We start from the raw sequence: 24,978 nt of genomic DNA on the forward strand, positions 1-24,978 counted from the left end.
ACCAACCATGGGACTTGTCGACCCCCATGGCCACGCTCCCACATCTCCCCCTTCTTTATTAACATAAAAGAGCTCGATTAACACAAATTAAGAAAGCAGGTTTAACACAAAATATGAAGGCGCGATTAACAGAAATTAAGAAAGCAAGAGTAACACAAATTAAGAAAGCACTATTAACACAAACTAAAATACAGAGAAAAACTGCCAGGCATACTAATTCCATCTTTAACAAACTTTGTAACCCCATCCCTGGGAGAGGCAGGCACTGAGTGCTGCCCAGCCGGGGGGCTCTGGCTGCCCCTCCAACTCCTGGAGTCCTTGTTTCTGGGTCCTGCCTATGCCAGCGAGACCCTCCCATACGCTGTTTTTTGTTTGTCCCTGTTCTGTTAGCCTGTCCCTGTTCCTGTTCTTCATGTCCCTGGTTAAGGTGTCTCCTGAATCACCCTTTGTTCCCTCTCAGGGCTTTACTTTCCTGATGGTCTCATCTTTAAGAGTCTGATGTTATCACCAACCATGGGGCTTGTCGACCCCCAAAGCCACACTCCCACATCTCCCCCTTCTTTATTAACTTAAGAAAGCGCGATTAACACAAATTAAGAAGGCAGAATCAGCACAAACTAAAACACAGATAAAAACTGCCAGGCATACTAAGTCTATCTTTAACAATCTTTGTAAAACCATCCCTGGGAGAGGCAGGCACTGAGTGCTGCCCAGCCGGGGGCTCTGGCTGACCCTCCAACTCCTGGAGTCCTTGTTTGTGGGTCCTGCCTATGCCAGCGAGACCCTCCCATATGCTGTTTTTTGTTTGTCCCTGTTCCGTTTTCCTGTCCCTATTCATTCCTTTTTTGTTTTCGTCCCTGTTCTGTTAGACTATCCCTGTTCCTGTTCTTCATGTCCCTGTTTAAGGTGTCTCCTGAATCACCCTTCTTTGTTCCCTCTCAACTCTTTACTTTCCTGATGGCCTCATCTTTAAGAGTCGCATGTTATCACCAACCATGGGACTTGTCGACCCCCATGGCCATGCTCCCACATCTCCCCCTTCTTTATTAACATAAGAGAGCTCGATTAACACAAATTAAGAAAGCAGGTTTAACACAAATTAAGAAGGCGCGATTAACAGAAATTAAGAAAGCAAGAGAAACACAAATTAAGAAAGCACTCAACACAAATTAAAATACAGAGAAAAAGTGCCAGGCATACTAATTCCATCTTTAACAAACTTTGTAACCCCATCCCTGGGAGAGGCAGGCACTGAGTGCTTCCCAGCTGGGGGGCTCTGGCTGCCCCTCCAACTCCTGGAGTCCTTGTTTGTGGGTCCAGCATATGCCAGTGGGACCCTCCCATATGCTGTTTTTTGTTTCTCCCTGCTCTGTTAGCCTGTCCCTGTTCCTGTTCTTCATGTGCCTGTTTAAGGTGTCTCCTGAATCACCCTTCTTTGTTCCCTCTCAAGGCTTTACTTTCCTCATGGCCTCATCTTTAAGAGTCGGATGTGATCACCAACCATGGGGCTTGTCGACCCCCATGGCCACACTCCCACATCTCCTCCTTCTTTATTAACATAAGAAAGCGCAATTAACACAAATTAAGAAGGCAGGATCAACACAAACTAAAACACAGAGAAAAACTGCCAGGCATACTAAGATTATCTTTAACAAACTTTGAAACCCCATCCCTGGGAGAGGCAGGCACTGAGTGCTGCCCAACCGGGGGGCTCTGGCTGCCCCTCCACCTCCTGGAGTCCTTGTTTGTGGGTCCTGCGTAAGCCAGCGTGACCCTCCCATAAGCTCTTTTTGTTCGTCCCTGTTCTGTTAGCCTGTACCTATTCATTCCTTTTTTTTTCTTTTTCCTGTTCCGTTTGCCTGTCCCTATTCATTCCTTTTTTGTTTTTGTCCCTGTTCTGTTTGCCTGTCCCTGTTCCTGTTCTTCATGTCCCTGTTTAAGGTGTCTCCTGAATCACCCTACTTTGTTCCCTCTCAACTCTTTACTTTCCTGATGGCCTCATCTTTAAGAGTTGGATGTTATCACCAACCATAGGGCTTGTGGACCCCCATGGCCATGCTCCCACATCTCCCCCTTCTTTATTAACATAAAAGAGCTCGATTAACACAAATTAAGAAAGCAGGTTTAACACAAATTAAGAAGGCGCGATTAACAGAAATTAAGAAAGCAAGAGAAACACAAATTAAGAAAGCACTCAACACAAATTAAAATACAGAGAAAAAGTGCCAGGCATACTAATTCCATCTTTAACAAACTTTGTAACCCCATCCCTGGGAGAGGCAGGCACTGAGTGCTTCCCAGCTGGGGGGCTCTGGCTGCCCCTCCAACTCCTGGAGTCCTTGTTTGTGGGTCCAGCATATGCCAGTGGGACCCTCCCATATGCTGTTTTTTGTTTCTCCCTGCTCTGTTAGCCTGTCCCTGTTCCTGTTCTTCATGTCCCTGTTTAAGGTGTCTCCTGAATCACCCTTCTTTGTTCCCTCTCAAGGCTTTACTTTCCTCATGGCCTCATCTTTAAGAGTCGGATGTGATCACCAACCATGGGGCTTGTCGACCCCCATGGCCACACTCCCACATCTCCTCCTTCTTTATTAACATAAGAAAGCGCAATTAACACAAATTAAGAAGGCAGGATCAACACAAACTAAAACACAGAGAAAAACTGCCAGGCATACTAAGACTATCTTTAACAAACTTTGCAACCCCATCCCTGGGAGAGGCAGGCACTGAGTGCTGCCCAGCCGGGGGGCTCTGGCTGCCCCTCCAACTCCTGGAGTCCTTGTTTGTGGGTCCTGCGTAAGCCAGCGTGACCCTCCCATAAGCTCTTTTTGTTCGTCCCTGTTCTGTTAGCCTGTACCTATTCATTCCTTTTTTTTTCTTTTATCTGTTCCGTTTGCCTGTCCCTATTCATTCCTTTTTTGTTTTTGTCCCTGTTCTGTTAGCCTGTCCCTGTTCCTGTTCTTCATGTCCCTGTTTGTTTTCTTCTCGTCCCTGTTCGTTTTCTTGTCCCTGTTGGGGGGCGATTTGTGGCGTAAAGACCGCATGGACAACGCGGTTCTTTCAGGATCTGTAACTGCTACCTCTTTATTGATGACATAACTTGAACTCTCTCTTACTGAGGGCATAACTTCATCTCTCAGAGTGAGGGCACAACTTCATTCTATCCCTTATTCAGGAAAGGCTCCCTTCCTATAACTTCCGCCTCACAGCAGTACCTTTCCACTAACTAGTCATTGGTCAACAACTTTGCCCGGCAACAGCAAACACCCAGCCACTTCCATGCATTAATGGCTGGAGAACTAGCCACCCCAGACAAGAAGGTGTCACCTGAATCACCCTTCTTTGTTCCCTCTCAACTCTTTAAATTCCTGATGGTCTCATCCTTAAGAGTTGGATGTTATCACCAACCATGGGACTTGTCGACCCCCATGGCCACGCTCCCACATCTCCCCCTTCTTTATTAACATAAAAGAGCTCGATTAACACAAATTAAGAAAGCAGGTTTGACACAAATTATGAAGGCGCGATTAACAGAAATTAAGAAAGCAAGAGTAACACAAATTAAGAAAGCACTATTAACACAAACTAAAATACAGAGAAAAACTGCCAGGCATACTAATTCCATCTTTAACAAACTTTGTAACCCCATCCCTGGGAGAGGCAGGCACTGAGTGCTGCCCAGCCGGGGGGCTCTGGCTGCCCCTCCAACTCCTGGAGTCCTTGTTTCTGGGTCCTGCCTATGCCAGCGAGACCCTCCCATACGCTGTTTTTTGTTTGTCCCTGTTCTGTTAGCCTGTCCCTGTTCCTGTTCTTCATGTCCCTGTTTAAGCTGTCTCCTGAATCACCCTTTGTTCCCTCTCAGGGCTTGACTTTCCTGATGGTCTCATCTTTAAGAGTCCGATGTTATCACCAACCATGGGGCCTGTCGACCCCCATGGACACACTCCCACATCATCCCCTTCTTTATTAACATAAGAAAGCGCGATTAACACAAATTAAGAAGGCAGGATCAACACAAACTAAAACACAGAGAAAAACTGCCAGGCATACTAAGTCTATGTTTAACAACCTTTGTAAAACCAGCCGTGGGAGAGGCAGGCACTGAGTGCTGCCCAGCCGGGGGGCTCTGGCTGCCCCTCCAACTCCTGGAGTCCTTGTTTCTGGGTCCTGCCTATGCCAGCGAGACCCTCCCATACGCTGTTTTTTGTTTGTCCCTGTTCTGATAGCCTGTCCCTATTCATTCCTTTTTTTGTTTTCGTCCCTGTTCTGTTAGACTATCCCTGTTCCTGTTTTTCATGTCCCTGTTTAAGGTGTCTCCTGAATCACCCTTCTTTGTGCCCTCTCAACTCTTTAGTTTCCTGATGGCCTCATCTTTAAGAGTCGGATGTTATCACCAACCATAGGGCTTGTGGACCCCCATGGCCATGCTCCCACATCTCCCCCTTCTTTATTAACATAAGAAAGCGCGATTAACACAAATTAAGAAGGCAGGACCAACACAAACTAAAACACAGAGAAAAACTGCCAGGCATACTAAGTCTATCTTTAACAATCTTTGTAAAACCAGCCGTGGGAGAGGCAGGCACTGAGTGCTGCCCAGCCGGGGGGCTCTGGCTGCCCCTCCGACTCCTGGAGTCCTTGTTTGTGGGTCCAGCATATGCATGTGGGACCCTCCCATATGCTGTTTTTTGTTTCTCCCTGCTCTGTTAGCCTGTCCCTGTTCCTGTTCTTCATGTCCCTGTTTAAGGTGTCTCCTGAATCACCCTTCTTTGTTCCCTCTCAACTCTTTACTTTCCTGATGGCCTCATCTTTAAGAGTCGGATGTTATCACCAACCATGGGACTTGTCGACCCCCATGGCCACACTCCTACAACTCCCCCTTCTTTATTAACATAAAAGAGCTCGATTAACACAAATTAAGAAAGCAGGTTTAACACCAATTAAGAAGGCGCGATTAACAGAAATTAAGAAAGCAAGAGTAACACAAATTAAGAAAGCACTATTAACACAAACTAAAATACAGAGAAAAACTGCCAGGCATACTAATTCCATCTTTAACAAACTTTGTAACCCCATCCCTGGGAGAGGCAGGCACTGAGTGCTGCCCAGCTGGGGGGCTCTGGCTGCCCCTCCAACTCCTGGAGTCCTTGTTTGTGGGTCCTGCCTATGCCAGCGAGACCCTCCCATACGCTGTTTTTTGTTTGTCCCTGTTCTGATAGCCTGTCCCTATTAATTCCTTTTTTGTTTTTGTCCCTGTTCTGTTAGACTATCCCTGTTCCTGTTCTTCATGTCCCTGTTTAAGGTGTCTCCTGAATCACCCTTCTTTGTTCCCTCTCAAGGCTTTACTTTCCTCATGGTCTCATCTTTAAGAGTTGGATGTGATCACCAACCATGGGGCTTGTCGACCCACATGGCCACACTCCCACATCTTCCCCTTCTTTATTAACATAAGAAAGCGCAATTAACACAAATTAAGAAGGCAGGATCAACACAAACTAAAACACAGAGAAAAACTGCCAGGCATACTAAGTCTATCTTTAACAATCTTTGTAAAACCATCCCTGGGAGAGGCAGGCACTGAGTGCTGCCCAGCCGGGGGGCTCTGGCTGCCCCTCCAACTCCTGGAGACCTTGTTTGTGGGTCCTGCCTATGCCAGCGAGACCCTCCCATAGGCTGTTTTTTGCTTGTCCCTGTTCTGATAGCCTGTCCCTATTCATTCCCTTTTTGTTTTCCTCCCTGTTCTGTTAGACTATCCCTATTCCTGTTCTTCATGTCCCTGCTTAAGGTGTCTCCTGAATCACCCTTCTTTGTTCCCTCTCAAGGCTTTACTTTACTGATGGTCTCATCTTTAAGAGTTGGATGTTATCACCAACCATGGGACTTGTCGACCCCCATGGCCATGCTCCCACATCTCCCCCTTCTTTATTAACATAAAAGAGCTCGATTAACACAAATTAAGAAAGCAGGTTTAACACAAATTAAGAAGGCGCGATTAACAGAAATTAAGAAAGCAAGAGTAACACAAATTAAGAAAGCACTATTAACACAAACTAAAATACAGAGAAAAACTGCCAGGCATACTAATTCCATCTTTAACAAACTTTGCAACCCCATCGCGGGGAGTGGCAGGCACTGAGTGCTGCCCAGCTGGGGGGTCTGGCTGCCCCTCCAACTCCTGGAGTCCTTGTTTGTGGGTCCTGCCTATGCCAGCGAGACCCTCCCATACGCTGTTTTTTGTTTGTCCCTGTTCTGATAGCATGTCCCTATTCTTTCCTTTTTTGTGTTTGTCCCTGTTCTGTTAGACTATCCCTGTTCCTGTTCTTCATGTCCCTGTTTAAGGTGTCTCCTGAATCACCCTTCTTTGTTCCCTCTCAAGGCTTTCCTTTCCTGATGGTCTCATCCTTAAGAGTCCGATGTTATCACCAACCATGGGGCTTGTCGACCCCCATGGCCACACTCCCACATCTTCCCCTTCTTTATTAACATAAGAAAGCACAATTAACACAAATTAAGAAGGCAGGATAAACACAAACTAAAACACAGAGAAAAACTGCCAGGCATACTAAGACTATCTTTAACAAACTTTGCAACCCCATCCCTGGGAGTGGCAGGCACTGAGTGCTTCCCAGCTGGGGGGCTCTGGCTGCCCCTCCAACTCCTGGAGTCCTTGTTTGTGGGTCCTGCCTATGACAGTGGGACCCTCCCATATGCTGTTTTTTGTTTCTCCCTGCTCTGTTAGCCTGTCCCTGTTCCTGTTCTTCATGTCCCTGTTTAAGGTGTCTCCTGAATCACCCTTCTTTGTTCCCTCTCAAGGCTTTACTTTCCTCATGGCCTCATCTTTAAGAGTCGGATGTGATCACCAACCATGGGGCTTGTCGACCCCCATGGCCACACTCCCACATCTCCTCCTTCTTTATTAACATAAGAAAGCGCAATTAACACAAATTAAGAAGGCAGGATCAACACAAACTAAAACACAGAGAAAAACTGCCAGGCATTCTAAGACTATCTTTAACAAACTTTGCAACCCCATCCCTGGGAGAGGCAGGCACTGAGTGCTGCCCAGCCGGGGGGCTCTGGCTGCCCCTCCAACTCCTGGAGTCCTTGTTTGGGGGTCCTGCCTATGCCAGCGAGACCCTCCCATACGCTGTTTTTTGTTTGTCCCTGTTCTGTTAGCCTGTACCTGATCATTCCTTTTCTGTTTTTGTCCCTGTTCTGTTAGACTATCCCTGTTCCTGTTCTTCATGTCCCTGTTTAAGGTGTCTCCTGAATCACCCTTCTTTGTTCCCTCTCAAGGCTTTACTTTCCTGATGGTTTCATCTTTAAGAGTCCGATGTTATCACCAACCATGGGGCTTGTCGACCCCCATGGCCACACTCCCACATCTTCCCCTTCTTTATTAACTTAAGAAAGCGCGATTAACACAAATTAAGAAGGCAGGATCAACACAAACTAAAACAGAGAAAAACTGCCAGGCATACTAAGTCTATCTTTAACAATCTTTGTAAAACCATCCCTGGGAGAGGCAGGCACTGAGTGCTGCCCAGCCGGGGGGCTCTGGCTGCCCCTCCAACTCCTGGAGTCCTTGTTTGTGGGTCCAGCATACGCCAGTGGGACCCTCCCATATGCTGTTTTTTGTTTGTCCCTGTTCTGATAGCCTGTCCCTATTCATTCCTTTTTTGTTTTTGTCCCTGTTCTGTTAGACTATCCCTGTTCCTGTTCTTCATGTCCCTGTTTAAGGTGTCTCCTGAATCACCCTTCTTTGTTCCTTCTCAACTCTTTAGTTTCCTGATGGCCTCATCTTTAAGAGTCGGATGTTATCACCAACCATGGGACTTGTCGACCCCCATGGCCAGGCTCCCACATCTCCCCCTTCTTTATTAACATAAAAGAGCTCGATTAACACAAATTAAGAAAGCGGGTTTAACACAAATTAAGAAGGCACGATTAACAGAAATTAAGAAAGCTAGAGAAACACATATTAAGAAAGCACTATTAACACAAATTAAAATACAGAGAAAAAATGCCAGGCATACTAATTCCATCTTTAACAAACTTTGTAACCACAACCCTGGGAGAGGCAGGCACTGAGTGCTGCCCAGCCGGGGGGCTCTGGCTGCCCCTCCAACTCCTGGAGTCCTTGTTTTGGGTCCTGCCTATGCCAGCGAGACCCTCCCATACGCTGTTTTTTGTTTGTCCCTGTTCTGATAGCCTGTCCCTATTCATTACTTTTTTATTTTCGTCCCTGTTCTGTTAGACTATCCCTGTTCCTGTTCTTCATGTCCCTGTTTAAGGTGTCTCCTGAATCACCCTTCTTTGTTCCCTCTCAAGGCTTTACTTTCCTGATGGTCTCTACTTTATTAGTCAGATCTTATCACCAACCATGGGGCTTGTCTAACCCCATGGCCAGGCTCCCACATCTCCCCCTCCTTTATTAACATAAAAGAGCTCGATTAACACAAATTAAGAAAGCAGGTTTAACACAAATTAAGAAGGCGCGATTAACAGAAATTAAGAAAGCAAGAGAAACACAAATTAAGAAAGCACTATTAACACAAACTAAAATACAGAGAAAAACTGCCAGGCATACTAAGTCTATCTTTAACAAACTTTGTAACCCCATCCCTGGGAGAGGCAGGCACTGAGTGCTGCCCAGCCGGGGGGCTCTGGCTGCCCCTCCAACTCCTGGAGTCCTTGTTTGGGGGTCCTGCGTAAACCATCGCGGCCCTCCCATATGCTCTTTTTGGTCATCCCTGTTCTGTTAGCCTGTACCTGATCATTCCTTTTCTGTTTTTGTCCCTGTTCCGTTTTCCTGTCCCTATTCATTCCTTTTTTGTTTTTGTCCCTGTTCTGTTTGCCTGTCCCTGTTCCTCTTCTTCATGTCCCTGTTTGTATTCTTCTCGTCCCTGTTCGTTTTCATGTCCCTGTTGGGGGGCGATTTGTGGCGTAAAGACCGCTCGGACACCGGGGTTCTTTCAGGATCTGTAACTGCTACCTCATTATTGATGACATAACTTGAACTCTCTCTTACTGAGGGCATAACTTCATCTCTCAGAGTGAGGGCACAACTTCATTCTATCCCTTATTCAGGAAAGGCTCCCTTCCTATAACTTCCACCTCACAGCAGTACCTTTCCACTAACTAGTCATTGGTTAAACGATTTTGCCCTGCAACAGCAAACACCCAGCCACTTCCATGCATTAATGGCTGGAGAACTAGACACCCCAGACAAGAAGGTGTCACCTGAATCACCCTTCTTTGTTCCCTCTCAAATCTTTAAATTCCTGATGGCCTCATCTTTAAGAGTCGGATGTTATCACCAACCATGGGGCCTGTCGACCCCCATGGCCACACTCCCACATCTTCCCCTTCTTTATTAACATAAGAAAGCACAATTAACACAAATTAAGAAGGCAGGATCAACACAAACTAAAACACAGAGAAAAACTGCCAGGCATACTAAGTCTATCTTTAACAACCTTTGTAAACCCATCCCTGGGAGATGCAGGCACTGAGTGCTGCCCAGCCGGGGGGCTCTGGCTGCCCCTCCAAATCCTGGAGTCCTTGTTTGTGGGTCTAGCATATGCCAGCGAGACCCTCCCATACGCTGTTTTTTGTTTCTCCCTGCTCTGTTAGCCTGTCCCTATTCATTCCTTTTTTTGTTTTCGTCCCTGTTCTGTTAGACTATCCCTGTTCCTGTTTTTCATGTCCCTGTTTAAGGTGTCTCCTGAATCACCCTTCTTTGTTCCCTCTCAACTCTTTAGTTTCCTGATGGCCTCATCTTTAAGAGTCGGATGTTATCACCAACCATAGGGCTTGTGGACCCCCATGGCCATGCTCCCACATCTCCCCCTTCTTTATTAACATAAGAAAGCGCGATTAACACAAATTAAGAAGGCAGGACCAACACAAACTAAAACACAGAGAAAAACTGCCAGGCATACTAAGTCTATCTTTAACAATCTTTGTAAAACCAGCCGTGGGAGAGGCAGGCACTGAGTGCTGCCCAGCCGGGGGGCTCTGGCTGCCCCTCCAACTCCTGGAGTCCTTGTTTGTGGGTCCAGCATACGCCAGTGGGACCCTCCCATATGCTGTTTTTTGTTTCTCCCTGCTCTGTTAGCCTGTCCCTGTTCCTGTTCTTCATGTCCCTGTTTAAGGTGTCTCCTGAATCACCCTTCTTTGTTCCCTCTCAAGGCTTTACTTTCCTGATGGCCTCATCTTTAAGAGTCAGATGTTATCACCAACCATGGGACTTGTCGACCCCCACGGCCATGCTCCCACAACTCCCCCTTCTTTATTAACATAAAAGAGCTCGATTAACACAAATTAAGAAAGCAGGTTTAACACAAATTAAGAAGGCGCGATTAACAGAAATTAAGAAAGCAAGAGTAACACAAATTAAGAAAGCACTATTAACACAAACTAAAATACAGAGAAAAACTGCCAGGCATACTAATTCCATCTTTAACAAACTTTGTAACCCCATCCCTGGGAGAGGCAGGCACTGAGTGCTGCCCAGCTGGGGGGCTCTGGCTGCCCCTCCAACTCCTGGAGTCCTTGTTTGTGGGTCCTGCCTATGCCAGCGAGACCCTCCCATACGCTGTTTTTTGTTTGTCCCTGTTCTGATAGCATGTCCCTATTCATTCCTTTTTTCTTTTGTCCCTGTTCTGTTAGCCTGTCCCTGTTCCTGTTCTTCATGTCCCTGTTTAAGGTGTCTCCTGAATCACCCTTCTTTGTTCCCTCTCAAGGCTTTACTTTCATGATGGTCTCTACTTTAAGAGTCCGATGTTATCACCAACCATGGGGCTTGTCGACCCCCATGGCCACACTCCCACATCTTCCCCTTCTTTATTAACATAAGAAAGCACAATTAACACAAATTAAGAAGGCAGGATCAGCACAAACTAAAACACAGAGAAAAACTGCCAGGCATACTAAGTCTATCTTTAACAACCTTTGTAAACCCATCCCTGGGAGATGCAGGCACTGAGTGCTGCCCAGCCGGGGGGCTCTGGCTGCCCCTCCAACTCCTGGAGTCCTTGTTTGTGGGTCTAGCATATGCCAGCGAGACCCTCCCATAGGCTGTTTTTTGTTTCTCCCTGCTCTGTTAGCCTGTCCCTGTTCTTCATGTCCCTGTTTAAGGTGTCTCCTGAATCACCCGTCTTTGTTCCCTCTCAACTCTTTACTTTCCTGATGGCCTCATCTTTAAGAGTCGGATGTTATCACCAACCATGGGACTTGTCGACCCCCATGGCCACACTCCTACAACTCCCCCTTCTTTATTAACATAAAAGAGCTCGATTAACACAAATTAAGAAAGCAGGTTTAACACCAATTAAGAAGGCGCGATTAACAGAAATTAAGAAAGCAAGAGTAACACAAATTAAGAAAGCACTATTAACACAAACTAAAATACAGAGAAAAACTGCCAGGCATACTAATTCCATCTTTAACAAACTTTATAACCCCATCCCTGGGAGAGGCTGGCACTGAGTGCTGCCCAGCCGGGGGGCTCTGGCTGCCCCTCCAACTCCTGGAGTCCTTGTTTCTGGGTCCTGCCTATGCCAGCGAGACCCTCCCATACGCTGTTTTTTGTTTGTCCCTGTTCTGATAGCCTGTCCCTATTCATTCCTTTTTTTGTTTTCGTCCCTGTTCTGTTAGACTATCCCTGTTCCTGTTTTTCATGTCCCTGTTTAAGGTGTCTCCTGAATCACCCTTCTTTGTTCCCTCTCAACTCTTTAGTTTCCTGATGGCCTCATCTTTAAGAGTCGGATGTTATCACCAACCATAGGGCTTGTGGACCCCCATGGCCATGCTCCCACATCTCCCCCTTCTTTATTAACATAAAAGAGCTCGATTAACACAAATTAAGAAAGCAGGTTTAACACAAATTAAGAAGGCGCGATTAATAGAAATTAAGAAAGCAAGAGAAACACAAATTAAGAAAGCACTCAACACAAATTAAAATACAGAGAAAAAGTGCCAGGCATACTAATTCCATCTTTAACAAACTTTGTAACCCCATCCCTGGGAGAGGCAGGCACTGAGTGCTTCCCAGCTGGGGGGCTCTGGCTGCCCCTCCGACTCCTGGAGTCCTTGTTTGTGGGTCCAGCATATGCCAGTGGGACCCTCCCATATGCTGTTTTTTGTTTCTCCCTGCTCTGTTAGCCTGTCCCTGTTCCTGTTCTTCATGTCCCTGTTTAAGGTGTCTCCTGAATCACCCTTCTTTGTTCCCTCTCAAGGCTTTACTTTCCTCATGGCCTCATCTTTAAGAGTCGGATGTGATCACCAACCATGGGGCTTGTCGACCCCCATGGCCACACTCCCACATCTCCTCCTTCTTTATTAACATAAGAAAGCGCAATTAACACAAATTAAGAAGGCAGGATCAACACAAACTAAAACACAGAGAAAAACTGCCAGGCATACTAAGACTATCTTTAACAAACTTTGCAACCCCATCCCTGGGAGAGGCTGGCACTGAGTGCTGCCCAGCCGGGGGGCTCTGGCTGCCCCTCCAACTCCTGGAGTCCTTGTTTGTGGGTCCTGCGTAAGCCAGCGTGACCCTCCCATAAGCTCTTTTTGTTCGTCCCTGTTCTGTTAGCCTGTACCTATTCATTCCTTTTTTTTTCTTTTTCCTGTTCCGTTTGCCTGTCCCTATTCATTCCTTTTTTGTTTTTGTCCCTGTTCTGTTAGCCTGTCCCTGTTCCTGTTCTTCATGTCCCTGTTTGTTTTCTTCTCGTCCCTGTTCGTTTTCTTGTCCCTGTTGGGTGGCGATTTGTGGCGTAAAGACCGCACGGACAACGCGGTTCTTTCAGGATCTGTAACTGCTACCTCTTTATTGATGACATAACTTGAACTCTCTCTTACTGAGGGCATAACTTCATCTCTCAGAGTGAGGGCACAACTTCATTCTATCCCTTATTCAGGAAAGGCTCCCTTCCTATAACTTCCGCCTCACAGCAGTAACTTTCCACTAATTAGTCATTGGTCAAAAACTTTGCCCGGCAACAGCAAACACCCAGCCACTTCCATGCATTAATGGCTGGAGAACTAGCCACCCCAGACAAGAAGGTGTCACCTGAATCACCCTTCTTTGTTCCCTCTCAACTCTTTAAATTCCTGATGGTCTCATCCTTAAGAGTTGGATGTTATCACCAACCATGGGACTTGTCGACCCCCATGGCCACGCTCCCACATCTCCTCCTTCTTTATTAACATAAAAGAGCTCGATTAACACAAATTAAGAAAGCAGGTTTAACACAAATTATGAAGGCGCGATTAACAGAAATTAAGAAAGCAAGAGTAACACAAATTAAGAAAGCACTATTAACACAAACTAAAATACAGAGAAAAACTGCCAGGCATACTAATTCCATCTTTAACAAACTTTGTAACCCCATCCCTGGGCGAGGCAGGCACTGAGTGCTGCCCAGCCGGGGGGCTCTGGCTGCCCCTCCAACTCCTGGAGTCCTTGTTTCTGGGTCCTGCCTATGCCAGCGAGACCCTCCCATACGCTGTTTTTTGTTTGTCCCTGTTCTGATAGCATGTCCCTATTCATTCCTTTTTTGTTTTTGTCCCTGTTCTGTTAGACTATCCCTGTTCCTGTTCTTCATGTCCCTGCTTAAGGTGTCTCCTGAATCACCCTTCTTTGTTCCCTCTCAAGGCTTTACTTTCCTGATGGACTCATCTTTAAGAGTCGGATGTGATCACCAACCATGGGGCTTGTCGACCCCCATGGCCACACTCCCACATCTTCCCCTTCTTTATTAACTTAAGAAAGCGCGATTAACACAAATTAAGAAGGCAGGATCAGCACAAACTAAAACACAGAGAAAAACTGCCAGGCATACTAAGTCTATCTTCAACAAACTTTGCAACCCCATCCCTGGGAGAGGCAGGCACTGAGTGCTGCCCAGCTGGGGGGCTCTGGCTGCCCCTCCAACTCCTGGAGTCCTTCTTTGTGGGTCCTGCCTATGCCAGTGGGACCCTCCCATATGCTGTTTTTTGTTTCTCCCTGCTCTGTTAGCCTGTCCCTGTTCCTGTTCTTCATGTCCCTGTTTAAGGTGTCTCCTGAATCACCCTACTTTGTTCCCTCTCAACTCTTTACTTTCCTGATGGCCTCATCTTTAAGAGTTGGATGTTATCACCAACCATGGGGCTTGTGGACCCCCATGGCCATGCTCCCACATCTCCCCCTTCTTTATTAACATAAAAGAGCTCGATTAACACAAATTAAGAAAGCAGGTTTAACACAAATTAAGAAGGCGCGATTAACAGAAATTAAGAAAGCAAGAGAAACACAAATTAAGAAAGCACTCAACACAAATTAAAATACAGAGAAAAAGTGCCAGGCATACTAATTCCATCTTTAACAAACTTTGTAACCCCATCCCTGGGAGAGGCAGGCACTGAGTGCTTCCCAGCTGGGGGGCTCTGGCTGCCCCTCCAACTCCTGGAGTCCTTGTTTGTGGGTCCAGCATATGCCAGTGGGACCCTCCCATATGCTGTTTTTTGTTTCTCCCTGCTCTGTTAGCCTGTCCCTGTTCCTGTTCTTCATGTCCCTGTTTAAGGTGTCTCCTGAATCACCCTTCCTTGTTCCCTCTCAAGGCTTTACTTTCCTCATGGTCTCATCTTTAAGAGTCGGATGTGATCACCAACCATGGGGCTTGTCGACCCCCATGGCCACACTCCCACATCTCCTCCTTCTTTATTAACATAAGAAAGCGCAATTAACACAAATTAAGAAGGCAGGATCAACACAAACTAAAACACAGAGAAAAACTGCCAGGCATACTAAGACTATCTTTAACAAACTTTGCAACCCCATCCCTGGGATAGGCAGGCACTGAGTGCTGCCCAACCGGGGGGCTCTGGCTGCCCCTCCAACTCCTGGAGTCCTTGTTTGGGGGTCCTGCGTAAGCCAGCGTGACCCTCCCATAAGCTCTTTTTGTTCGTCCCTGTTCTGTTAGCCTGTACCTATTCATTCCTTTTTTTTTCTTTTATCTGTTCCGTTTGCCTGTCCCTATTCATTCCTTTTTTGTTTTTGTCCCTGTTCTGTTAGCCTGTCCCTGTTCCTGTTCTTCATGTCCCTGTTTGTTTTCTTCTCGTCCCTGTTCGTTTTCTTGTCCCTGTTGGGGGGCGATTTGTGGCGTAAAGACCGCATGGACAACGGGGTTCTTTCAGGATCTGTAACTGCTACCTCTTTATTGATGACATAACTTGAACTCTCTCTTACTGAGGGCATAACTTCATCTCTCAGAGTGAGGGCACAACTTCATTCTATCCCTTATTCAGGAAAGGCTCCCTTCCTATAACTTCCGCCTCACAGCAGTACCTTTCCACTAACTAGTCATTGGTCAACAACTTTGCCCGGCAACAGCAAACACCCAGCCACTTCCATGCATTAATGGCTGGAGAACTAGCCACCCCAGACAAGAAGGTGTCACCTGAATCACCCTTCTTTGTTCCCTCTCAACTCTTTAAATTCCTGATGGTCTCATCCTTAAGAGTTGGATGTTATCACCAACCATGGGACTTGTCGACCCCCATGGCCACGCTCCCACATCTCCCCCTTCTTTATTAACATAAAAGAGCTCGATTAACACAAATTAAGAAAGCAGGTTTAACACAAAATATGAAGGCGCGATTAACAGAAATTAAGAAAGCAAGAGTAACACAAATTAAGAAAGCACTATTAACACAAACTAAAATACAGAGAAAAACTGCCAGGCATACTAATTCCATCTTTAACAAACTTTGTAACCCCATCCCTGGGAGAGGCAGGCACTGAGTGCTGCCCAGCCGGGGGGCTCTGGCTGCCCCTCCAACTCCTGGAGTCCTTGTTTCTGGGTCCTGCCTATGCCAGCGAGACCCTCCCATACGCTGTTTTTTGTTTGTCCCTGTTCTGATAGCCTGTCCCTATTCATTCCTTTTTTGTTTTTGTCCCTGTTCTGTTAGACTATCCCTGTTCCTGTTCTTCATGTCCCTGTTTAAGGTGTCTCCTGAATCACCCTTCTTTGTTCCCTCTCAAGGCTTTACTTTCCTCATGGTCTCATCTTTAAGAGTCGGATGTGATCACCAACCATGGGGCCTGTCGACCCCCATGGCCACACTCCCACATCTTCCCCTTCTTTATTAACATAAGAAAGCGCGATTAACACAAATTAAGAAGGCAGGACCAACACAAACTAAAACACAGAGAAAGACTGCCAGGCATACTAAGTCTATGTTTAACAACCTTTGTAAAACCAGCCGTGGGAGAGGCAGGCACTGAGTGCTGCCCAGCCGGGGGGCTCTGGTTCCCCCTCCAACTCCTGGAGTCCTTGCTTTTGGGTCCTGCCTATGCCAGCGAGACCCTCCCATATGCTCTTTTTTGTTTCTCCCTGCTCTGTTAGCCTGTCCCTGTTCCTGTTCTTCATGTCCCTGGTTAAGGTGTCTCCTGAATCACCCTTCTTTGTTCCCTCTCAACTCTTTACTTTCCTGATGGCCTCATCTTTAAGAGTCGGATGTTATCACCAACCATGGGACTTGTCGACCCCCATGGCCAGGCTCCCACATCTCCCCCTTCTTTATTAACATAAGAGAGCTCGATTAACACAAATTAAGAAAGCAGGTTTAACACAAATTAAGAAGGCGCGATTAACAGAAATTAAGAAAGCAAGAGAAACACAAATTAAGAAAGCACTCTTAACACAAATTAAAATACAGAGAAAAACTGCCAGGCATACTAATTCCATCTTTAACAAACTTTGTAACCCCATCCCTGGGAGAGGCAGGCACTGAGTGCTTCCCAGCTTGGGGGCTCTGGCTGCCCCTCCAACTCCTGGAGTCCTTGTTTGTGGGTCCTGCCTATGCCAGTGGGACCCTCCCATATGCTGTTTTTTGTTTCTCCCTGCTCTGTTAGCCTGTCCCTGTTCCTGTTCTTCATGTCCCTGTTTAAGGTGTCTCCTGAATAACCCTTCTTTGTTCCCTCTCAAGGCTTTACTTTCCTCATGGCCTCATCTTTAAGAGTCGGATGTGATCACCAACCATGGGGCTTGTCGACCCCCATGGACACACTCCCACATCTCCTCCTTCTTTATTAACATAAGAAAGCGCAATTAACACAAATTAAGAAAGCAGGTTTAACACAAATTAAGAAGGCGCGATTAACAGATATTAAGAAAGCAAGAGAAACACAAATTAAGAAAGCACTATTAACACAAACTAAAATACAGAGAAAAACTGCCAGGCATACTAAGTCTATCTTTAACAAACTTTATAACCCCATCCCTGGGAGAGGCAGGCACTGAGTGCTGCCCAGCCGGGGGGCTCTGGCTGCCCCTCCAACTCCTGGAGTCCTTGTTTGGGGGTCCTGCGTAAACCATCGTGGCCCTCCCATATGCTCTTTTTGGTCATCCCTGTTCTGTTAGCCTGTACCTGATCATTCCTTTTCTGTTTTTGTCCCTGTTCCGTTTTCCTGTCCCTATTCATTCCTTTTTTGTTTTTGTCCCTGTTCTGTTTGCCTGTCCCTGTTCCTCTTCTTCATGTCCCTGTTTGTATTCTTCTCGTCCCTGTTCGTTTTCATGTCCCTGTTGGGGGGCGATTTGTGGCGTAAAGACCGCTCGGACACCGGGGTTCTTTCAGGATCTGTAACTGCTACCTCATTATTGATGACATAACTTGAACTCTCTCTTACTGAGGGCATAACTTCATCTCTCAGAGTGAGGGCACAACTTCATTCTATCCCTTATTCAGGAAAGGCTCCCTTCCTATAACTTCCGCCTCACAGCAGTACCTTTCCACTAACTAGTCATTGGTCAACAACTTTGCCCGGCAACAGCAAACACCCAGCCACTTCCATGCATTAATGGCTGGAGAACTAGCCACCCCAGACAAGAAGGTGTCACCTGAATCACCCTTCTTTGTTCCCTCTCAACTCTTTAAATTCCTGATGGTCTCATCCTTAAGAGTTGGATGTTATCACCAACCATGGGGCTTGTCGACCCCCATGGCCACACTCCCACATCTTCCCCTTCTTTATTAACATAAGAAAGCGCAATTAACACAAATTAAGAAGGCAGGATCAACACAAACTAAAACACAGAGAAAGACTGCCAGGCATACTAAGTCTATGTTTAACAACCTTTGTAAAACCAGCCGTGGGAGAGGCAGGCACTGAGTGCTGCCCAGCCGGGGGGCTCTGGCTGCCCCTCCAACTCCTGGAGTCCTTGTTTCTGGGTCCTGCCTATGCCAGCGAGACCCTCCCATACGCTGTTTTTTGTTTGTCCCTGTTCTGATAGCCTGTCCCTATTCATTCCTTTTTTTGTTTTCGTCCCTGTTCTGTTAGACTATCCCTGTTCCTGTTTTTCATGTCCCTGTTTAAGGTGTCTCCTGAATCACCCTTCTTTGTGCCCTCTCAACTCTTTAGTTTCCTGATGGCCTCATCTTTAAGAGTCGGATGTTATCACCAACCATAGGGCTTGTGGACCCCCATGGCCATGCTCCCACATCTCCCCCTTCTTTATTAACATAAGAAAGCGCGATTAACACAAATTAAGAAGGCAGGACCAACACAAACTAAAACACAGAGAAAAACTGCCAGGCATACTAAGTCTATCTTTAACAATCTTTGTAAAACCAGCCGTGGGAGAGGCAGGCACTGAGTGCTGCCCAGCCGGGGGGCTCTGGCTGCCCCTCCAACTCCTGGAGTCCTTGTTTGTGGGTCCAGCATACGCCAGTGGGACCCTCCCATATGCTGTTTTTTGTTTCTCCCTGCTCTGTTAGCCTGTCCCTGTTCCTGTTCTTCATGTCCCTGTTTAAGGTGTCTCCTGAATCACCCTTCTTTGTTCCCTCTCAACTCTTTACTTTCCTGATGGCCTCATCTTTAAGAGTCGGATGTTATCACCAACCATGGGACTTGTCGACCCCCATGGCCAGGCTCCCACATCTCCCCCTTCTTTATTAACATAAGAGAGCTCGATTAACACAAATTAAGAAAGCAGGTTTAACACAAATTAAGAAGGCGCGATTAACAGAAATTAAGAAAGCAAGAGAAACACAAATTAAGAAAGCACTCTTAACACAAATTAAAATACAGAGAAAAACTGCCAGGCATACTAATTCCATCTTTAACAAACTTTGTAACCCCATCCCTGGGAGAGGCAGGCACTGAGTGCTTCCCAGCTTGGGGGCTCTGGCTGCCCCTCCAACTCCTGGAGTCCTTGTTTGTGGGTCCTGCCTATGCCAGTGGGACCCTCCCATATGCTGTTTTTTGTTTCTCCCTGCTCTGTTAGCCTGTCCCTGTTCCTGTTCTTCATGTCCCTGCTTAAGGTGTCTCCTGAATAACCCTTCTTTGTTCCCTCTCAAGGCTTTACTTTCCTCATGGCCTCATCTTTAAGAGTCGGATGTGATCACCAACCATGGGGCTTGTCGACCCCCATGGACACACTCCCACATCTCCTCCTTCTTTATTAACATAAGAAAGCGCAATTAACACAAATTAAGAAAGCAGGTTTAACACAAATTAAGAAGGCGCGATTAACAGATATTAAGAAAGCAAGAGAAACACAAATTAAGAAAGCACTATTAACACAAACTAAAATACAGAGAAAAACTGCCAGGCATACTAAGTCTATCTTTAACAAACTTTATAACCCCATCCCTGGGAGAGGCAGGCACTGAGTGCTGCCCAGCCGGGGGGCTCTGGCTGCCCCTCCAACTCCTGGAGTCCTTGTTTGGGGGTCCTGCGTAAACCATCGTGGCCCTCCCATATGCTCTTTTTGGTCATCCCTGTTCTGTTAGCCTGTACCTGATCATTCCTTTTCTGTTTTTGTCCCTGTTCCGTTTTCCTGTCCCTATTCATTCCTTTTTTGTTTTTGTCCCTGTTCTGTTTGCCTGTCCCTGTTCCTCTTCTTCATGTCCCTGTTTGTATTCTTCTCGTCCCTGTTCGTTTTCATGTCCCTGTTGGGGGGCGATTTGTGGCGTAAAGACCGCTCGGACACCGGGGTTCTTTCAGGATCTGTAACTGCTACCTCATTATTGATGACATAACTTGAACTCTCTCTTACTGAGGGCATAACTTCATCTCTCAGAGTGAGGGCACAACTTCATTCTATCCCTTATTCAGGAAAGGCTCCCTTCCTATAACTTCCGCCTCACAGCAGTACCTTTCCACTAACTAGTCATTGGTCAACAACTTTGCCCGGCAACAGCAAACACCCAGCCACTTCCATGCATTAATGGCTGGAGAACTAGCCACCCCAGACAAGAAGGTGTCACCTGAATCACCCTTCTTTGTTCCCTCTCAACTCTTTAAATTCCTGATGGTCTCATCCTTAAGAGTTGGATGTTATCACCAACCATGGGGCTTGTCGACCCCCATGGCCACACTCCCACATCTTCCCCTTCTTTATTAACATAAGAAAGCGCAATTAACACAAATTAAGAAGGCAGGATCAACACAAACTAAAACACAGAGAAAGACTGCCAGGCATACTAAGTCTATGTTTAACAACCTTTGTAAAACCAGCCGTGGGAGAGGCAGGCACTGAGTGCTGCCCAGCCGGGGGGCTCTGGCTGCCCCTCCAACTCCTGGAGTCCTTGTTTCTGGGTCCTGCCTATGCCAGCGAGACCCTCCCATACGCTGTTTTTTGTTTGTCCCTGTTCTGATAGCCTGTCCCTATTCATTCCTTTTTTTGTTTTCGTCCCTGTTCTGTTAGACTATCCCTGTTCCTGTTCTTCATGTCCCTGCTTAAGGTGTCTCCTGAATCACCCTTCTTTGTGCCCTCTCAACTCTTTAGTTTAATGATGGCCACATCTTTAAGAGTCGGATGTTATCACCAACCATAGGGCTTGTGGACCCCCATGGCCATGCTCCCACATCTCCCCCTTCTTTATTAACATAAGAAAGCGCGATTAACACAAATTAAGAAGGCAGGACCAACACAAACTAAAACACAGAGAAAAACTGCCAGGCATACTAAGTCTATCTTTAACAATCTTTGTAAAACCAGCCGTGGGAGAGGCAGGCACTGAGTGCTGCCCAGCCGGGGGGCTCTGGCTGCCCCTCCAACTCCTGGAGTCCTTGTTTGTGGGTCCAGCATACGCCAGTGGGACCCTCCCATATGCTGTTTTTTGTTTCTCCCTGCTCTGTTAGCCTGTCCCTGTTCCTGTTCTTCATGTCCCTGTTTAAGGTGTCTCCTGAATCACCCTTCTTTGTTCCCTCTCAACTCTTTACTTTCCTGATGGCCTCATCTTTAAGAGTCGGATGTTATCACCAACCATGGGACTTGTCGACCCCCATGGCCACACTCCTACAACTCCCCCTTCTTTATTAACATAAAAGAGCTCGATTAACACAAATTAAGAAAGCAGGTTTAACACCAATTAAGAAGGCGCGATTAACAGAAATTAAGAAAGCAAGAGTAACACAAATTAAGAAAGCACTATTAACACAAACTAAAATACAGAGAAAAACTGCCAGGCATACTAATTCCATCTTTAACAAACTTTGTAACCCCATCCCTGGGAGAGGCAGGCACTGAGTGCTGCCCAGCTGGGGGGCTCTGGCTGCCCCTCCAACTCCTGGAGTCCTTGTTTGGGGGTCCTGCCTATGCCAGCGAGACCCTCCCATACGCTGTTTTTTGTTTGTCCCTGTTCTGATAGCCTGTCCCTATTCATTCCTTTTTTGTTTTTGTCCCTGTTCTGTTAGACTATCCCTGTTCCTGTTCTTCATGTCCCTGTTTAAGGTGTCTCCTGAATCACCCTTCTTTGTTCCCTCTCAAGGCTTTACTTTCCTCATGGTCTCATCTTTAAGAGTTGGATGTGATCACCAACCATGGGGCTTGTCGACCCACATGGCCACACTCCCACATCTTCCCCTTCTTTATTAACATAAGAAAGCGCAATTAACACAAATTAAGAAGGCAGGATCAACACAAACTAAAACACAGAGAAAAACTGCCAGGCATACTAAGACTATCTTTAACAATCTTTGTAAAACCATCCCTGGGAGAGGCAGGCACTGAGTGCTGCCCAGCCGGGGGGCTCTGGCTGCCCCTCCAACTCCTGGAGACCTTGTTTGTGGGTCCTGCCTATGCCAGCGAGACCCTCCCATAGGCTGTTTTTTGTTTGTCCCTGTTCTGATAGCCTGTCCCTATTCATTCCCTTTTTGTTTTCCTCCCTGTTCTGTTAGACTATCCCTATTCCTGTTCTTCATGTCCCTGCTTAAGGTGTCTCCTGAATCACCCTTCTTTGTTCCCTCTCAAGGCTTTACTTTACTGATGGTCTCATCTTTAAGAGTTGGATGTTATCACCAACCATGGGACTTGTCGACCCCCATGGCCATGCTCCCACATCTCCCCCTTCTTTATTAACATAAAAGAGCTCGATTAACACAAATTAAGAAAGCAGGTTTAACACAAATTAAGAAGGCGCGATTAACAGAAATTAAGAAAGCAAGAGTAACACAAATTAAGAAAGCACTATTAACACAAACTAAAATACAGAGAAAAACTGCCAGGCATACTAATTCCATCTTTAACAAACTTTGCAACCCCATCGCGGGGAGTGGCAGGCACTGAGTGCTGCCCAGCTGGGGGGCTCTGGCTGCCCCTCCAACTCCTGGAGTCCTTGTTTGTGGGTCCTGCCTATGCCAGCGAGACCCTCCCATACGCTGTTTTTTGTTTGTCCCTGTTCTGATAGCATGTCCCTATTCTTTCCTTTTTTGTGTTTGTCCCTGTTCTGTTAGACTATCCCTGTTCCTGTTCTTCATGTCCCTGTTTAAGGTGTCTCCTGAATCACCCTTCTTTGTTCCCTCTCAAGGCTTTACTTTCCTGATGGTCTCATCCTTAAGAGTCCGATGTTATCACCAACCATGGGGCTTGTCGACCCCCATGGCCACACTCCCACATCTTCCCCTTCTTTATTAACATAAGAAAGCACAATTAACACAAATTAAGAAGGCAGGATAAACACAAACTAAAACACAGAGAAAAACTGCCAGGCATACTAAGACTATCTTTAACAAACTTTGCAACCCCATCCCTGGGAGTGGCAGGCACTGAGTGCTTCCCAGCTGGGGGGCTCTGGCTGCCCCTCCAACTCCTGGAGTCCTTGTTTGTGGGTCCTGCCTATGACAGTGGGACCCTCCCATATGCTGTTTTTTGTTTCTCCCTGCTCTGTTAGCCTGTCCCTGTTCCTGTTCTTCATGTCCCTGCTTAAGGTGTCTCCTGAATCACCCTTCTTTGTTCCCTCTCAAGGCTTTACTTTCCTCATGGCCTCATCTTTAAGAGTCGGATGTGATCACCAACCATGGGGCTTGTCGACCCCCATGGCCACACTCCCACATCTCCTCCTTCTTTATTAACATAAGAAAGCGCAATTAACACAAATTAAGAAGGCAGGATCAACACAAACTAAAACACAGAGAAAAACTGCCAGGCATTCTAAGACTATCTTTAACAAACTTTGCAACCCCATCCCTGGGAGAGGCAGGCACTGAGTGCTGCCCAGCCGGGGGGCTCTGGCTGCCCCTCCAACTCCTGGAGTCCTTGTTTGTGGGTCCAGCATACGCCAGTGGGACCCTCCCATATGCTGTTTTTTGTTTGTCCCTGTTCTGATAGCCTGTCCCTATTCATTCCTTTTTTGTTTTTGTCCCTGTTCTGTTAGACTATCCCTGTTCCTGTTCTTCATGTCCCTGTTTAAGGTGTCTCCTGAATCACCCTTCTTTGTTCCCTCTCAACTCTTTAGTTTCCTGATGGCCTCATCTTTAAGAGTCGGATGTTATCACCAACCATGGGACTTGTCGACCCCCATGGCCAGGCTCCCACATCTCCCCCTTCTTTATTAACATAAAAGAGCTCGATTAACACAAATTAAGAAAGCGGGTTTAACACAAATTAAGAAGGCACGATTAACAGAAATTAAGAAAGCTAGAGAAACACAAATTAATAAAGCACTATTAACACAAATTAAAATACAGAGAAAAAATGCCAGGCATACTAATTCCATCTTTAACAAACTTTGTAACCACAACCCTGGGAGAGGCAGGCACTGAGTGCTGCCCAGCCGGGGGGCTCTGGCTGCCCCTCCAACTCCTGGAGTCCTTGTTTGGGGGTCCTGCCTATGCCAGCGAGACCCTCCCATACGCTGTTTTTTGTTTGTCCCTGTTCTGATAGCCTGTCCCTATTCATTACTTTTTTATTTTCGTCCCTGTTCTGTTAGACTATCCCTGTTCCTGTTCTTCATGTCCCTGTTTAAGGTGTCTCCTGAATCACCCTTCTTTGTTCCCTCTCAAGGCTTTACTTTCCTGATGGTCTCTACTTTATTAGTCAGATCTTATCACCAACCATGGGGCTTGTCTAACTCCATGGCCAGGCTCCCACATCTCCCCCTCCTTTATTAACATAAAAGAGCTCGATTAACACAAATTAAGAAAGCAGGTTTAACACAAATTAAGAAGGCGCGATTAACAGATATTAAGAAAGCAAGAGAAACACAAATTAAGAAAGCACTATTAACACAAACTAAAATACAGAGAAAAACTGCCAGGCATACTAAGTCTATCTTTAACAAACTTTATAACCCCATCCCTGGGAGAGGCAGGCACTGAGTGCTGCCCAGCCGGGGGGCTCTGGCTGCCCCTCCAACTCCTGGAGTCCTTGTTTGGGGGTCCTGCGTAAACCATCGTGGCCCTCCCATATGCTCTTTTTGGTCATCCCTGTTCTGTTAGCCTGTACCTGATCATTCCTTTTCTGTTTTTGTCCCTGTTCCGTTTTCCTGTCCCTATTCATTCCTTTTTTGTTTTTGTCCCTGTTCTGTTTGCCTGTCCCTGTTCCTCTTCTTCATGTCCCTGTTTGTATTCTTCTCGTCCCTGTTCGTTTTCATGTCCCTGTTGGGGGGCGATTTGTGGCGTAAAGACCGCACGGACAACGGGGTTCTTTCAGGATCTGTAACTGCTACCTCATTATTGATGACATAACTTGAACTCTCTCTTAC

This window comes from Anser brachyrhynchus (assembly GCF_964034855.1).
Source record: "Anser brachyrhynchus genome assembly, chromosome: W".
Classification (NCBI taxonomy): domain Eukaryota; kingdom Metazoa; phylum Chordata; class Aves; order Anseriformes; family Anatidae; genus Anser; species Anser brachyrhynchus.